The sequence below is a fragment of the Sinocyclocheilus anshuiensis genome, unplaced genomic scaffold, assembly GCF_001515605.1.
Source record: "Sinocyclocheilus anshuiensis isolate Anshui unplaced genomic scaffold, SAMN03320099.WGS_v1.1 scaffold3228, whole genome shotgun sequence".
In the NCBI taxonomy this organism is placed as follows: domain Eukaryota; kingdom Metazoa; phylum Chordata; class Actinopteri; order Cypriniformes; family Cyprinidae; genus Sinocyclocheilus; species Sinocyclocheilus anshuiensis.
In genome coordinates this window covers 128,135-144,894 of record NW_015552997.1, presented here as the reverse complement: position 1 = coordinate 144,894, position 16,760 = coordinate 128,135, and the positions used below count along the sequence as shown (strand labels likewise).

The following is a 16,760-nucleotide window of genomic DNA, read 5'->3' as shown; positions in this document are numbered from 1 at the left end:
CCTTGGGCAACACATGTATATCTAAAAAAATGAGTGTTTCACAAACTAATAAGTCATATCATGTAAACAGATTTAAGTTTTTCTCACAAATACTCACAGCAATTCACAAATGCATGCAAAAAGTGCTTATAATGTTTATATACCATTTTGTATGCTCTCAAAACAAATACACACAGTCAGAAAACATTTGCAACACATTTATATGTCTATATACGTGTCTGCATCTAGAAAAAGAAGTGTTTTTCACAAACAAATAGGTCATATAACATAAGAGATTTCACAGTTTCTGTCACAAATGCTCACTGCAATTCACAATGCTTTTGTATGCTCACAAAACAATTACACACAGCCAATTTTGTTGGAAATCAATGGTGATTTCAACCTGGAAAAAGCTCTAAAATCTATTAAAAGTGCCACACATTCATATATATAAACTAATAGATCATCTCACATAAACAGACTGACTGCACAAGGAATTGTTTAAAAGCAGAGCTCTAGGTCTTTTACAAAGTGTTTTTTTTTCTTTCCTCCTCTAGCTGTATATTTGTCTCACAGGGTTGCTGCTTTGCAGTGAGTGTTAAATAGCTTTTGGTGAGACCCATAATTTGTAACATCAAAGCTATGGATGTGATATTTTAGCAGCACTTTGAAAACTACACAGCCTTCATAGTGTATTATTTAAATGTACTTTACGCCATCCGATTAAATCCTGATGGATAAAATTGCGTAATAAAGAAACAAAGTGCATTTATTGAAGCAAAACCTGATGTCAGCTCAGCGGCTCCGACCCATCCTAACTGTTTACGTCTCTCTTTGCACTTTCACATCTATTTCCCTGTCTGACGTTGTAGTGCGCACCGAGAAAACACTGGTTGTGCTGATCTCTCTACCTTTGGCCAAGGAGCCGTGAGATTAAAACAGCTCTCCGCAGCAGCCCTCGCTCTCTCTCTCTCTCGCCATCATCAACAGTCTCGCTCGCTCAACTTATTGGCCCTTGAGTCAGAATAATTATAAATTCAGGTTATCCCTCAGAATTAAGTAGATAAGGGTCTGTGTCCAGAGCTTATCCTTAATTTATGCAGATACTCTCGGAATCCCACGTTAAGAGCTGGATTTGGTTCCAAAGTAGTCCAATTAGATGGTCTATTCGGCCTCATCATACTTATAATTCAAATTGTTTGGCTGAGTGAGGTTTATGTAATACAGGTAATGATGAGCGGGAGAATCTATCAGCATTCGCCAATTGAGAGTGTTTAATATTTATGACGAGTCAAGATGTCTTTTCCAGCTGAATACAAATGCTTTTCTGAGTGTGCAAATCAGCTGAAAATTCTCAATTTCTGCCCCTAAAGTGTTTTTGTCATTCATGTCTACTGATTTTTTTCCCTCCTCCAGCAAGACCATTATGTAAACTAGATTGAAAAACAACATCAACAACAACACCACCACCAATACAAAAAATAAGATATGAATCCACACTTCACCGGGCTAAATCTTGTATTTTTAGAGAAATATTGCACAAGCTGGGTAACAAATGCCTGATTGACATGCCTGGCCTTTGTTTTCTGGAACCCTTGAGTGCTTTGCGGTTTGTTTTGTGTTCGCTCTTTTATAAATGAACTTGCTCACCTTGTCTCGCAAAAATCAGAGCGTGTTTACGTGCCTGTCCGTCTGTCCTTGGGTTGGGCTCTGTTCAGGCTTGTAAAGGAAAGACAACCCGATGGCGAGAGTGATTTGATTGCCTGTGGGTTGGAAATAAAAATATATACATTGAGAAACATGGAAGCGACATTCAATCAGACGGCTGTAAATTAGTCCACAGATCACAGCGAGAAAGGCACAAGAGGCATCAACAATTCCTCCAGATTGCTATAACATAACAAAGAGACAAAAGTGATAAATATAGTCACAAACACCAAAAATCAAAGAGACAAAATGGCCAAGGTTTTCTCAGTACAGGTGAATTTTAACTTCCTTAGTCAAAGGGGAAAGTCGTGGCCTAATGGTTAGAGATTCGGACTCGTAACCCAAAGGTTGTGGGTTCGAGTCTAGTACCGGCAGGGATTGTAGGTGGGGGGAGTGAATGTACAGCGCTGTGTGTGCACTTTGGATGGGATAAATGCAGAGCACTAATTCCGAGTATGGGTCACCATACTTGGCCACATGTCACGTCACTTTAAATAGCTGAGGATGGTTTGGTTATTGCGCCCCCTTTGGAGGGAATTCAATAACATTTGGTGCGTCTCTTTGAATTGTCTTTTTGTTAATGCATAGTAAGGTTCATGATGATTGGACATGGAGTTCAGAAGAAACAGGCCAATTACTCAATACAGGACACAGCCAAAATGTATTGGTTTACAAGCTGACACAAGGCTATTTGTGATCTATTTCTACTAGGATTGTGAAATGTTTTAGTTTGTTTGAATTGGAAATTCAGATCCTGAAATGAGACACCTGAAAACTACTCTTCTGAGTCTTGTTGTTGTTAAATGTCCAGACCAAAACACACAGTGAAGAGAGTCATGCTTCACATATTGTATTGAACTAATGACAGGAGCTTCTGTAACCTCGTTCTCTCAGCTGTGAAATTACAGCTCTGCCTTACCAGACCTATATAATGAGCCCAATAACAGTGAGGGAATGACATGATTAGTTAATAAAGAAATTTAGAGAAACAGACAAAAAGATTTGTTCAGGAGACAGACCCAGACTTCTAGCCCTGTTTAGGACTATAAATTCAATGGGTTACCTGGTTAATTCAATTTGCTACAAAAAGTGTGTTCCTTCAACAACAGCATTTTTTTTTTAAGTTAAGGTTATATTAAAACACTGAATTTTTCAAATAAAACAATTATGTATATTTATTTTTCTCAATGTTTGATTTTTATTGTTATATCTTTATTCCAGACCCACACTTTCAATCTTAAAATATGAATTTTATTTTATTTTTTAATATTATGGTTAAAATTAAGAATGGAAAAAATATATACCACTCTGATATTTACTGTAAAAACTGTTTCAATCTAAATAAATATTTCAATCAAAATACAGTTTTAAATGTAATTACCACCACAACCAACAAAAATATCAGCTATCACATCTAAGAATATTTTTATTTTGTCAAAATTTCAGCTTGATTAGAAATCATGCAAAGTATGGGAAAAAAGTGAAATATTATTTCATTTGTGTATGTAAGATACATAAAATGCTATGTAAATAGCCTTAAACAAAGGAGTCATTATTGCGTAAATGTTTAAAACGTCATTCACACCACAGAACAATTGGTGATTTGAGTTGAAATGGAAATAAAAAGATCTCTATGATGTATTTTTTTGGATGAACTATACTCATTTTTAAAGTGTATTTTAAGGGAATTTCATAGTGTATTTTAAGGGAGTTTAATTTCCCTAAAAGTTAAAAGTCCCTAAAAGTGCCCATACTGGCAGAAACACCCATATACTCGGTTGTGTCGGTTTGTCTCTGATTTGTTTAACAGTATAAAACTCAATGTCTACCCCAGCAAGAGCCTTCATGATGGTTTAACGGACATGTGACAATCAGTCATAATCAATACACCTCATTCACTCTTGTGCCCTCATTTGACTCTGATCTCATCCGCTCTCACAAAGATACCAACTTGCATTTTGCATTTCAATATCTTCCATCCCCTAACCCTTGTGCACAGTTCCAGATGTGTGGCAAAATATGGATGAGATGAGGTTGTGCACAGCAGGGAACATGCTGGAACATGCATCCAAATCCTCATTTATGGAACATGTCCTAGATATGCAGCTGAGAATCAAAATAAATCAACACTCGCACTGTGTGATTGTGGTTTTAATGCAATTCTGTGCATGACGCGTCTATAAAAGTACTCAGAACAGCATTTCAGAAAGTCATAGATATATCTGCTTCTTTTTAGTGATATAATATAGCATGTTCTAGCTCAAATCAACATTGAGCACAGAAAACGAGACAATGGACAAGGAAAGCCTTAAAACGTTAGCTTGATTCAGCTGGTAGAGAGCCTTTATCTTCAGCACGGATTCAGCACTCACGTGTTTGACATCATAGGGTCACGAACGGCACCAAAATAAACCCACGTGGCTGTGATATAGAGGTAAGTAGTAGTCATGGAAAAAGCCTGTCGGAGCTAATCAACCTCAGCAGCAATAAAAGTCTTCACAATGACCTCGACCTGGACTTTGACCTTAAAGACGAACATGGAAGACTGACTCAGGTGCCACTTTCACAACAACATGACGAGAAACTCCTTTATAGAGTCCCTACAACAACCTCTGACCCAAGGATTTCAACAAACTGGCTTGTTCTCTAACAAACCCCTTTGTTAATTACAATAGTCTTTTTTTGTCAACTGACAGCAGCTAATGGACTTCATTACGCAGCTTTAATGATGCACAAATTGAGTACATGGCATCTTGTCATTCAAAATCTGTACGATTTTCTTTCTTCAGTGGAGGACAGCATATATTGCAGAATATACATAGTGTTCATTATAATAGAGACAGTTAAGTGAAATAAATAAATAAATAAAAAAGTCCATATGGCTATACGTCACTATATTCCAAGTTTGCCTTTTGCCACAGCTCTTAAATATTATTCAATTCAAATTCACATGTAAAGATGTCACATCAGGTTTGACGTCGCCAGTGTTATTGTATTATTATACACAGTTAAACATTTCCATCTATTTCAAATTAAAAACTTAAGTTCAGTTGCTGCCTTAAAATTTTTCAAGTGTGTATAATATATATATATATATATATATATAGGTAGATAGATAGATAGATAGATATATTATATATCTATATCTATACACATTCAGTACACACAATCAAGTCAACTGAAATCAAAAAGGGTTGAAACTGCTCAACTTATTTTCATGGGTTAAAGTAATGCAAAAACGAATTACTATTACGGTATGTATTAATTACTATACTAATTAAAATATTTGTAATTTTGTTATATGCTTGTCATTTTTATTATTTTTTAAATATTTTTTGGAAATATATCTATTTACATAGACAGTCTCTCAGTGACCTGTTCTACACAGGTCGGTAATAATTGATAGTTCATGGATGACTTTCAGTTCCCATGTCTGATCTTTAACCGCTAGGCTACCAGACCACCGATAAATAAATCCCGTTCCTGCACACTTTCATTAAGAGCACTTTGTCTTCATTCCTCGACACCTATACGAGTTTGTAGTTCAGCCAATGGCAGAGAGCTGTTTGGTTGTGAGTGATGACCTAGGTGATGTACAGGGACAGAAGGTCATTCATCCCATGGAGGATGGACTCGCCAGCGGTGTGAAACATTCTCTTTCTTTTTTTTTTAGTTGCTTTATTACTTGTTGCTTATTTTTTGAGTGACAGGAAGCTACTCTTTCAGTTTCCCTCAGGTCATGGGCAAACTTAAACAATAAAACTCTCAAAACAGTGTGTGTTTGTGCCTGGTGAGGGCGAACAAGAGACCTGGGAAGAAGGAGAAAGTGTGTGTGTGACAGACAGATACATATCAAAGTTAATGAAAAAAAAGTACACAAGTGCAGAGCTTCCTCTGCTTACCTGGGCTGAATCACAAGGCTCAAATGCTGATACCCAGCAGACACTATTGGTTTATGAGTGTGAGCTGTCCATCAAGGCTTTGGCAGATACAGTACTAAAGAAATAAAGGAAATAACTAGTTCGGTCACGCCTAATTTCACACTGTTTTCGAACCCCGGTTGGCCTGAAGCTCAACGCCTGCTTGCTCACGATACACACAATTCCCAAAACTTAAAACAAAAAACAGGAGAAATTATGCTTGATGCTGCAATGACTATTTCTGAATGTTATTTAAAACAATAAATATAAGGATTGATACATATTTCATATCAAAGATTGATTTATAGTAAAGTTTGATATATATTCATATATGTCGAAAACATTTGTAAAAAAAATAAGAAATATATAATATTTGTATTTATTTAAAAATGTAAAAATTATTATTATTTAAATAAATAGTTCAAATAAGTTTCAAATAAACTTTAAAGCAAGATTGCTTACAAATAATTTGATATGATAGACCTAAATCTATTTAAATAATTTATTTTAAAAACCCTCTTGATTAACATTGCATATTGCAGAGAACAAATTAGACAAATTAGACAACAATAACTAAATTACTTTATGTAATGACAGCCAGACAGTGGCTTTAAAATATTTTTAAATTGAGCATTTTTCCTCTGTGGAACACAAAAAGAGAAATGTTAATAATGTACTGATTATTCTTGTCTATACATTTACAATTAATGGTGAACCAAAGCTTTCACGCTTCAAAACAGATGAAAACACATAAAGACAGACAGACAGACACACACACACACACACACACACACACACACACAGTATTAGGGTATTCCACTATATCCATCTCAGCTAACCATTCCACTATATCCACTCACTCACAGCACCGGACACACTTTAGGACAAGTACTGATACTGTGTTAGCTTGGACTGACTAATGAGTAGCAGAAATCATCACTCTGATGTCTATAGTGACATGCTTCAAACATAACTCACACACATTACACATTAATGGCCAGCATCTCAGAGGGGAGCCCGGTTAAGGGGCTGCTGTCACGAATTCAGAAATAGAACCACTGACAGATCACGAATCTGAGAACTTTTCCAAGAATACATGATGGTTTTAACTTTTACATCATAAAATGTTTTTCTTTCAGCAGAGGCGAATAGGTTCACAATGTCCTGTCGCAGAAGTTTCTAGCCCACATGCATTATATTTACAAGAAAGCATTTAACAGATCCAAAGCTAATGACGGCGCATTTACATCGGTATTGGTAGGTGACTTTGACGTTGATTAAACTTTACACAAAACATATGCATGAAATCATATTAGATCTATAGCTTTCTTAAAATATTACACATTAAAGGCACAATATGTAAGATTTTTGTAATGAAATATCCAAAAACTACTTGCACAGTGTGATATATATTTAATGCAGCTGTGTATTTAAGTTATGCCATAAATTCCAAGGATTTGTAAATCCAGAGAAATTCCCATTTTAAAAAATGACTCGTCTCTGGTCATTGTCGCCTATCAATGACGTGAAATCCGCATTGTAGATCCGCATTGTAATATCCGCAATTTCCACTTGTAGAAACTATGGCAACACACGGACACAAATGCTGCTGTACAGTTAAACTACATCCATTACGGCTGTCACGAATAAAATGAAAATTAAATATAAACTTTTGACCGCACGCAGCATTACATTTAAATCTGATCTATGTTGCGCCATGATTTTTTACGCATTTTTACAGTGTTGCGCATTATAACCAATCACACACGAGTCTGCTGAGCTTATGAATGCAATGGCCAATCAGAGGCGTTCAGATGAGTTTTTGTTCAGTGCACGCGCTTGTTGACTGAATTCAGCTCTGATGCAAATTCTCCCATCATAAACAACAAAGTGAAGATGTACCAAAGTCCCTTTAACACTCGGCGGCCATCTTTGAAACGCATCTCGGGCATGCAAGTGCAGCTCCTATCACTTTGAATGGGGAAGCATCAAATTCTCCAAAACTGTTCACTAAGCTTACGATTAAATTTTATATTTGAAATCACCAATTAAATCTGACAACAACTGTGTAATAAATGTTGTTTCTTTTGCTCAAATAGCGTTATAAAAAGCTTATTTTTCAGGCTAGATCACCCAGTGCGCATGCGCAGTCCTGAGTGCACTTCTCAGAGCGCTGACTATTTCTATAGCAACCGGGACTTCTAACAGCAGCTGCAGTGTAATTAAGTCAGCTGACTTTACCGATTAGCGATTGGCTCTTTCATTCAGAAGGCGGGGCTTCCTGCAATTGAGCGGCCATATTGAGTGTTGCATTTTTCCCCGTTCAAAACTATACAAGTGACACGTCTTGGGTATTCTATAGTCTTTGGATGTAGTATGCTGTAAGAGATGCATTCATAAAACCGTGTATAGACAGCTTTACTGATTCTAAGGCGAGTTTTTTGAGAGTGCTTAAACTCGTGCTAGAATTAAGTCAGTCATAATGTTCTTTGACAATGTAAATGTTATTTGTTTGCATTCTCTGTATAATTTATTCGCTGTTTGCTGTGAAAGGTACAGGTAATAAAAAATTGTATTCATTACCTCATCCGTGAACATCCTCCTTTATAGCGTCATCAAGCTTCGCCTTTGTTATTGTTTTGAAAATGCGACCTATATTGACCTAGATTGACCTATAGTGGCGAAAACTTACATATTGTGCCTTTAAATGCACAAAATTCAAATGTTTGGTGTAAGCAAGTTTTTTTTTTTCTGTCTCTTATGCTCACCAAGGCTGCATTTATTTGATAAAAAATACAGTAAAAACTGTAATATTGTGCAATATTATTACAATTAAAAAAAAACGTTTTCTAATTGAATATATTTGAAAATGTAATTTATTCCTTTGATGCAAATCTGACATCTGACAATAATGTTGACTTTTCAGCAACATTACTCCAGTCTTCAGTGTCATATGATCTGATGCTTTGAAAATGGTTTTGCTGTTTAATATTTTTTTGGAAACCATGATACATTTTTTTTTCCAGGACACTTTGATAAATAAAACTCGTAGTACATTTTACATGAACGCATTTAATTAAATGTTGTATGTTACTTAGTATTAGATGTGTCTGATGCCCCCTACACTGTGATTCGTTCTAAGTGAAGATTCTTTACAGTTTTGTAGTGCTTTGCGCATGAAAAGCAATAAAAACCTTTGATCATGAAAAAATTATATGCCTATTATGGCATAATGCATTTCTCATTACTGCTTGTCTCCCCTAAATTACGAGCAACTTGCACCATCCCTTAAAGTCTTTTCACAAAAGAGTGTCCGGAAGTGTGTTGGAGGGACAAAACCATGAATAAAAATAGAAAAACTCATTACAGGTAAACATCAATGCTAACAAATGCTGCTGACACAAGTGCAACACGATTGGTCTAATAATTTTAGACCAAGTAATTAAACCAAACTTCTTGACCTCAACCCAATGCTCTTCTTGTGTTTGTGAACTGTATCCAGGCTGGAGTTGCATGCATGAGGATCTTGTTTCATTGCTTTTGTGTCTCTGTGATTCTAGGACAGCCCAGCTCACTGTGCATCCAGGACTTGGAGAGACACTCGAGCAGAATTAACCTGGCTGCGGGTTCTTGGAAATCCACCAGAGAACAACAGGCACCGAACGCTGGGCAGAAATGCCTCTGCTCTCCTCAAGGTGATGAACATGCCTGGTGGGACCACCTTGAAACACCACACACACATAACCATTTGAGTAGAGGCCAAACACATGACCGCAGTTGGAGCTGGAGATTGCCAACGGGATGCCAGTGAGATGCATTACCCATCACCCAACAGGGATAAATGATGAGCATCATCGCCATGCAAATACCTGCCACAGTGAATCACACCCCAGCGGAGGAGATCCGTGCGTCCTCCAAGCTCTCGAATGCCAAATCAAACAGCTCACAGTACTAATTTATGTCTCTCCAGCTGTTCTGAATGAGCCAGGATGCATGCGAAGGCGATTGAGACATCTCTGCAGGGTCGAGGGTTATAATGGCGATTGGCGTACATGAACACGTACGATGACGCACATGTGGTGTGTTTGTGCGTGCTGGGAAGCACTGAGCATAATGACAATATGGCATTACCCAGTCTTGCGTAAAGCAACGCAAACAGCCTACAGCAATAGACTTTACTATGGGGGTCCCACTCCCAACATGGAGGAGAGAGCATCTCGAGCAGACAAAAACCACATTGAGTCTGTAGCCTCAGGACTGACAAGGATGTGCTTGTAAATGGAGACGAACACAGATGTAGCAATCGTTTCTTGAGAACTTCACTTTCTTTGCCAATGATTGGCTGCCTCGCATGACAATCAAAAACAATAGTCTGACATTGCTAATTAAATAAGATCTTTAAAATACAAGGCAACATGGCAAATGAGAACACTTGTTGCTGATATTACAGTAAAAGTGCAATCCCATTTACCAATGTTCAGACAATTTTGGGGGTCGAAGTAGAATAAATTCAATAGGAATCCACGCATTTGGGATCATGAGTATAAATGAGGTGCATAGCTAATAAGAAGAGCCACTCATGACATTTCATGAGTTATGTTTTATACTGTAAAGGTGTGATCATATCTACCAATTTTCATGGTCGAAACAGACTAATATCAATAGGAATCTGATTGTGACCGAGGCTAAAATATTTATAAAGAAAGCTACTTTGTTTGAAAATGAGAGAGCATCTCAACCAGACCAACATCACATTGAGTCTGTAGCTTCAGGACTAATGAGAATGTGCTTGTAAATGGCAACAGTCATTACTTGAGAACCTCGCTGTCTTAGCCAATAGCTATGTTTCCATTCACCTATTTTTATGCGCATTTTGGATTATCGCATAAAAAAACGCTGGATGGAAATGCCAAGATGCGCATGAATTCTAAAAATGCGCATAAAAAACTTATGCGCACAACTGAGTAGGATAAACTTTTTATCCGATCAGAAAAAATGCACATAAACTATGATGGAAACACATTTACCGAATAAATTCCACCATGCGCATTGAAAAAGTCATGTGACTTTGCGCTATGAGACGGGATAAATTGACTAACCAGCGGACCGATCTCGTTCACAGCATCTATATGTTGTTTTGGTCGTTCTGAAATGCCTGAGGAAAGTCTGTCATCAAAGTATCTCTGTATAATTACTGTCTTACATGACTGCTTTCCCAAACAGCAGGCATCCACCTCTAAAAGCAATGACCGCATTTATTGTGTTACGTCTGCTCTCTCTGAAGCGCATGCAATTTATTACATATGAAAATTATTATATTCAGTGGTTTCTCCTAGTTTTCTTAGAGATATTTAGTGCCAGTTTATCAGGAAGTGACGTTTTTGTTCTCTTTGACTCGTTGGATGGAAACGGTGCTTTATTTGCAAATGTTTTATGCGATATTCCAGTTTTGCGCATGAGTTAAATTCACACCTTTGGATGGAAACATAGCTAATGATTGGCTGCCTCATACGACAATCAAGAACATCAACCAATAAGAGTCTGACATCGCTATTTAAACAGAAAAGAGCTGAAAAAAGGTGGAACTCTGAAGAAAAGACCCATTCATAGCATTTCTCAATCACATTTATCATTGTTCAACTAATTTTCACAGTCGATTAGAGTAATCTCAATAGGAATCTGCACAACTGGAAATTTCATTTGAAGACAAACGACTTCTCTAAACACATTTCGCATCGAAATCAAGTTGGCCACTTGTATTGACCACGATGACTAACAGAAACAACTTGGTTTGAACTGTTCTTCACACATCATACACTACTGAAACACTAATGAAGCTTTTTTGCCAATAAATTTCGGCTAATGTGATTGCATTACTCAACCAATCTCAAATGTTTCTCCTGACATTCATTACAGGTAATGAAACAGACACAAATCAGACGAAACAAGATCTCTGACTTTTGATTTCAGGTTCAGATAAACTTGGTATCTTGGTAAAGCTAAGCACAGATGCTCAAACTTCTAGGCAAAATGTATTTTGAATAAAAATCGAAAGAGTTGTTGGTAGCAATTTATGGTGTAGTTCATTTATAGACTACATTTAGCTTTCTACTTCTGATGATTGTATTTAGGCTTTAAAATCCATAAAAGCTGTCTCATTTGTGAAGATTATCATGATTAACAAAAAAGATTGCTCTCTAGGAGAAACTCAATCTGAATCATTCAATCAATGACAAAATTCACAGGTCAAGGGAAATGATGAGATCATGGAAAGAGGACGTCATATACCAGAATTAAGCCAAACAAAATATATTTTTCAATGGATATTTGGGCTACTGGTTAGCATTATTTAATAGTGATATCAGCTGGGCCAAAACAATGGAGGAGCAAGTTTTGACTCCATTTTTTCCCCCTCGGAATAGCATGTAACAATAAACCATTCATAATTAGATCAGGAACATGCAATAATAACGTAAATCGGATCATTTTATATTTCAGTTGGGACATTCATCTGACTTTTAATTATCTTAGAAAATCTTGCCGCCTGATATAGAGCAATGGATGGATTGACAAGCCGCAAAGGGAAGAATGGGATAAAATGAGCCAAACGCATACCAACAGACCAGGAAGTCTCCGACTCGGAGGAGAATTCGGCCTAATTATATTTTGCTGGGTGGCTGAGCAGACCAGGCCTAGTTAGCACTGCACCAGTGAAGACCACAGCTACATTAAGAAGAGCTGCCCTGCCTGGGACAAGTGATAATTATCATCACTAAGCCCTGAGAGAGTGACAAGGACTAGCTGCTCTCAGGGGCACGTCTCTAATGTGGTAGAGAGGACGAGCCGAGTGCTAATTATCAGAGTGAGAGAGCTCCTATCGGCCCTGTTCCTCCAGCATGGTGAGAACCCAGACACCGATCGGCCGGCGTTTTATCAGAGCGCGCATGATACTCGGAAGGATTGCTTGGACACTTGTTGTAAAATTGAACGCACTACAACGCTCCAATTTCTGGGAACCATGGCCAGACTTTTTTTCAAGAGGCGATAAGAGGCTGATAAACATCCAGCAGCTCCATGAGAAATGACCATAAGCAAAAGCAAAAGACAAAAAAAACAAAAACCGGTACAAGATAATTTCCTACTATGCAGTATGTGTTTTAATATATTGGATAAAATATTAAATTCATGTTTCTTCATGAAAATTATTTTAGTTAGTGCCTTTTTAGCAGAATGTCACAAATACACAAAAAAAGCTGTTCTGTGTGATTTTACACAGAAATTGCTAGTAAATTTCACAAATTACAAAGAATCGTCAAATTCTGAAGTAGAAAATATCCAAAAAATAGGTGTAAGAGTTTAAATATTTTTTCTTTCTTTCTTTCTTTCTTTCTTTCTTTCTTTCTTTCTTTCTTTCATGCCCTGGGTATAATCTCTAAAATAAAAAAAACACACTGGCCATTTTTTTTTATTAAATATTACAAGTCATTTTTAATTTTTTTTTTATTAAATTTTAAACTTTTTTTGGGGGGTATTATTTTAATTGTATTGTTTTAAAAACACAAACATGAGCAAGTATTAGCAATTGATTTTTATTTTTTTTATTTGATTTATATGTTTATTTTTGTGGTATTATTTTATCATTGCTTTGTCTAATTCCATCATGGTTAATCAAATTATGGATATCAACATTTCAAAAGATAATATAAGTAAAAAAAAATACCGTACAATATATGAATGAATGAATGAATGAATGAATGAATGAAAGAATACATGAATGAATGAATAAAAATAAATAAATGAAATATAAAAATATAAATAAATGCATTTAAAATAAACTGTAAAAAATAAAATGAAATTCAATGAAAAATAATCCTCATCCACAACTTTAACTCTTTCTTTCCATTCTTCTCTTGCAGTTATAAATAATTGTTCTAATTAATACATTTTAAGTGTCTGAGCTTAACCAAAACATATTTACATACCATCTCATTCTGGTCTGGTTCTGGTCTAAGTGTTTCTAATTTCATAAATACTAATCTCTCCTACTTTCACCTGTCTTCCCTCCATTTCTCTTTCCTGCCATTAGTCTTCCATCAAACATCAGCAGGCCTTAAGTTACCCATCGGGGGAAAGATTGGAGGTAATTACAGCAACCTAGCAATAAGCCCAAAGAGCTGCGACAGGATAAACAGATGGAGGACAGAGGAGAAGGATGAGAATTTAAGACTCTTTTAGCGGGTAATCATGGCACAGAGACTACTTTGAAGGAAACTGTATAGTGTGGCATACATGTTTTCCAGCATGCAGCACCTGGGAAAAAAAACTACAAGCAAATGACAAAAGAAAAAAAAAAGAAAAATGCAACACTAATATTTCCTTTAAAATATTCTCTCTTTTGTTAATTGCATGCAATCAATCATTTAAAAAATAATAATCATGCCCTTAGAATACTACTAACTAGCATGCATTGATGTGCTATAAGCATAACTACTGTAAAATATGATGATGAATGATGCTTTGCGGTAATTCTCAGATTGAAGAGAGTCATCAACAATGGCCTGCAGATGTGATTAGAATGCTGAACTGCGATCGTGAGCGAAGTCTACGAGGGTGAATACGATTAGACGCCGCTTGTAACGAGCCTCTGAAAAGGTTAAAGAAATCAATCAACAACGCAACAAGCCACACTAAATACTGTCAGCTACTCACAGCTATGTGGAATAACAACTGTGTAACTCATTTTCCTTGGAATAACATTCATTTTCACAGTCTGTGAGTGCCGATGAAATGTATCACACAGCTAAACAAGTGAAGCAAGTTTAAACAACATCATTTTCCGATTTGGAATCACTCTTAGGAAGTTGGGAGGGGGAAAAAAAATGGGACAAAAAATGGCATGGGAGTAAACACTCGGACTGTCTTGCGTGTTTTGTTGAGTTGCTGGCGCAATGACAGAGATAATTTCACAAAAAGTCTTACAACAAGCTATTTAAAGTTGCAAATAAGGTTCCAGCTGATTAGACATGCTTTTTGATTAATAAAACGTAATTAAAACATTAAAATGGAATGCAGAACAGCTAAAACTGAAGAATTAGGGAGAAATAGAACAATAAATAAAACAGAATAAATTTCATACACTCTTAAAAATAAAGGTGCTTCAAAAGGTTCTTCAAGCGATGCCATAGAAGAACCATTTTTGGTTCCTCAAAGAACCATTCAGTCAAAGGTTCTTTAAAGAACCATCTCTTTCTTACCTTTTTGTAATCTGAAGAACCTTCTTTCGCCACAAAGAACATTTTGTGAAACAGAAAGGTTCTTCAGATGTTAAAGGTTCTTTATGGAACCATTTAGACAAAAAGGTTCTTCTATGGCATCGTGAAGCACCTTTATTTTTAAGAGTGTAGGGCCCTAAAATGCCATTTTCGTTAAAGTTTGAATATATTGTTGTTAAACTGTGTACGTTTTATGATTGCAATTAATTAAACACATGTTTTGAATAAAAAAAAAAAAAACAGAATTTGGGAAAAAACTAATTAATATATTTATCAGCGATTAGAATATAATGAGAATAGCTGTTGAGAACTGAAACTTAAAGATTATTAAAAGAGTATGATTGTGACTGAATTTTATATTTGTTTGTTTTCTCCAGATTGTAGGAGAGAAATGTGACCCAGACATGTTTTTGCCTATTTTTGCATGCATTTTTATAAAATATATTCTTAAAAATAAATTCTTAAAAATAAATAAATAACATTTGCTTGAAAAAAAAAAAATAAAAAAAACTTGTATTATTTCGTTCTTTAAAGTAAAAAAAAAAAAATTCTGATTGTGATTCTATTTTACGGTTTATTTTATTCTATTTTACAGTTTGTTTAATTTAATTTTACGGTTTTTTTTATTCAACGTTTTATTTAACATTTCCTTTTACGTTTTATTTTATTTTATTTTACCCAGCCATGTTTTTTCTTATTCTTACATTTTTCTAATTGTTCAAAATAAATGTTTTATAATTGTTAAAAAAAAATAATAATAAAATGATATATATATATAATACTTTTGTTATTTTGTTGTTTAAACCGAAAGATTACTAAAAGTGTCTGAGTGTGACTGTATTTTATGTTTTTATTCAGGTTGTGTGGCAGAAACGTGACCCAGATGTGTTTTTGTGTCTGTATACTGGAGTGTCTCTGTATGTGTGATTGTGTGTTTGTGTGTCTTTGTGTGCTTGTGAAATGAAGGCAGGAGGTTGCTCAACTTTGACTGCTGTTCCACAGGCAGCCGTGTGCTATCTGTGATTCTCACTGTATGAATGTGCTTTTTTTTTTCTTTTTCTGGGTGGCTGGTCAGCACCGGTGGGACTCCAATATTGATTTGTGCATAGCCTTGTGGGTCTGGATAAAGTGTGTGATACAAAACAGAAGCACAAACTGAGAAAGGGTCCTGTCACAACAAAGAAAGTGCTGTTCCACATGAAACGAGGCCAGCATTTTCTATATGACAAGGTATGTGAGGATGTAAGTAAGTGCGCACAGACACACACTCCAGATTTATATACAGACAAGAAGGATTTGTATCTCAGGCTAGATGGTAGATTCTCTCCACTGACTCAGATAAAGAGGAAGAAAGAGAGCGAGGGAGAGAAATACGTCACACGTTGCAAAACATGGATCCTTGAAGCAAGAATCAACTGTTATGTGTTAATAGTAGATAAGACACATGCTATCTACAAACCTGCAATGTCATCTTGCTGTTATCAAAATCTCCTACAGGGAGAAAGCTCACTAAACCAGTCAAGAACAGCTCCAGGGCACCCCAAAAGAAAATAATAATAATATTGATCAAATTAAACAAACAACAACTACTACTACTACTACTACTAATAATAATAATAAAGAAAAATAAATAAATGTAAACTATTGCATTCCAGTATATCTTACGCTTTATCATGAAAATAATGCCACAAGGCAGCTACATAATTATAAATTATATTTTGTGACAAAACATACCAAGACATGGCTTTTTTGTCTGTTTGTTTGTTTGTTTACATGTAAAAATTAAATAAATCAACATTAAGTTGAAAATGTAAAATTCAATATTCTCAAAATTCAATACTTGAAAATCTGTAAACAGCTTAAGGTAAGTCATTACGATCAC

The 16,760-nt window shown here is 35.8% G+C and overlaps 1 long non-coding RNA gene across 1 annotated transcript in view; it reads right to left on the bottom strand.

The window, feature by feature from the left end:
• Nucleotides 1-1,639: 1,639 nt before the first annotated feature.
• LOC107668181 (uncharacterized) overlaps nt 1,640-16,760 on the bottom strand; it is a 73,115-nt gene continuing 57,994 nt past the window's right edge. The window contains exon 3 of the long non-coding RNA XR_001631865.1: nt 1,640-1,742. This is a non-coding gene — a long non-coding RNA (uncharacterized LOC107668181). The remainder of the gene's footprint in view (nt 1,743-16,760) is intronic.